Raw genomic sequence first — 1,216 nt, forward strand, 5'->3', positions numbered from 1 at the left:
GGTAACATTTTCCAAAGGTGCCACTAGACAGTGCACTAGAGTAGGCTGCACGAAGCCTATCACGAAAGTCGGAGAACATTGGGAAGGGGGGCTACCAACTTTTGACTAGTTTGCGACTGGGCATTATTCTCTTCCTCTGTCCCTTCATCGAGAAACTGAAGACACAAAATTTAGTGTTTCTTATCTAGATTATATAGGGGAGAGACAGGGGGAAGATGCCTCGGGGAGGAAGGCGTTTCTTAAACATCCTTATATTTTGCACAGCATCCTAGCTTTCAGTAAGGCAGTGCAATTTTCCACAGTCCTGGAAAGGTTCACATCTTATACAGTTTTATTGTGCATATGGCACCAAACAATCCAGTGTACATAGTTTGTGGACAGAATGGTTTCTATGGGACTAGAATTTCTTATTCTAGTCTTTGACCTGATTTGAAAAGTTATGCCTGGGAGGAGAAGAGCCTAGGCGCATCCGATATCCAGAAGTACTTGCATACCTTTAGAGGCAACGGTCATGCAGGAAGGGTTTGCGGGAGGGAGAACTGGGCGGGCTTCTGTATGCCATGACGCCGGGGCGGGCGGGGGGGGGGTGTTAGTGGTGAAGAGTGAGGGAACTCCGCTTTTGCAAAACAGCCTGGCGAATGCGCTCTGCCCATGTCTGAGCCAGTTTGGAGGGCAAGCACCTGCTGTCAGCAGCTGGGAGCATCTGCTAGCTTCCTGCAGGACAAGAAAGAGAGACAAGATCACAATGGAACGAATCGTGGCTACGTCAAATGTTTTTATTTCCTCCTGATCTCTCTCTCTCTCCCTCTCTCCTCTCCCTCTCCTTCTTTCCTCACTAACTCGCCTTAGGGGTCCCCCCTTCTCCTCCTGGATGTGGAGCAGGGGACGGATGGTGAAGCAAGAGAAACTGGGAAGCGCTGATTTTGTCTGGGTGGTGTTTGGAAGGGTATTTTCCAGCGCATTTTAAAGGGGAAAATAGGAAGGAAAGAAAGAGATAAAAAGAAAGAAAGAAGAAAGCAAGATAGAAGACGGACTTTTTCTGGAAATGCTGGAAGTGTGCAGAAGAAGAAGCTACTGATGCCGAAGCTCTGGTAGCGAGTGGAGGAATTCCCCCCCCCCCCCCCCCCCCCCCCCCCCCCGGCCCCTTTTTTTTTTTTTCGTGTGCGGGTGGGTGGGCGCGGGGGGGGGGGGGGGGGGGGGGGGGGGGGGGGGGGGG

This window comes from Varanus komodoensis, unplaced genomic scaffold (genome assembly GCF_004798865.1).
Source record: "Varanus komodoensis strain SLA01 unplaced genomic scaffold, ASM479886v1 scaffold8, whole genome shotgun sequence".
In the NCBI taxonomy this organism is placed as follows: Eukaryota; Metazoa; Chordata; class Lepidosauria; order Squamata; family Varanidae; genus Varanus; species Varanus komodoensis.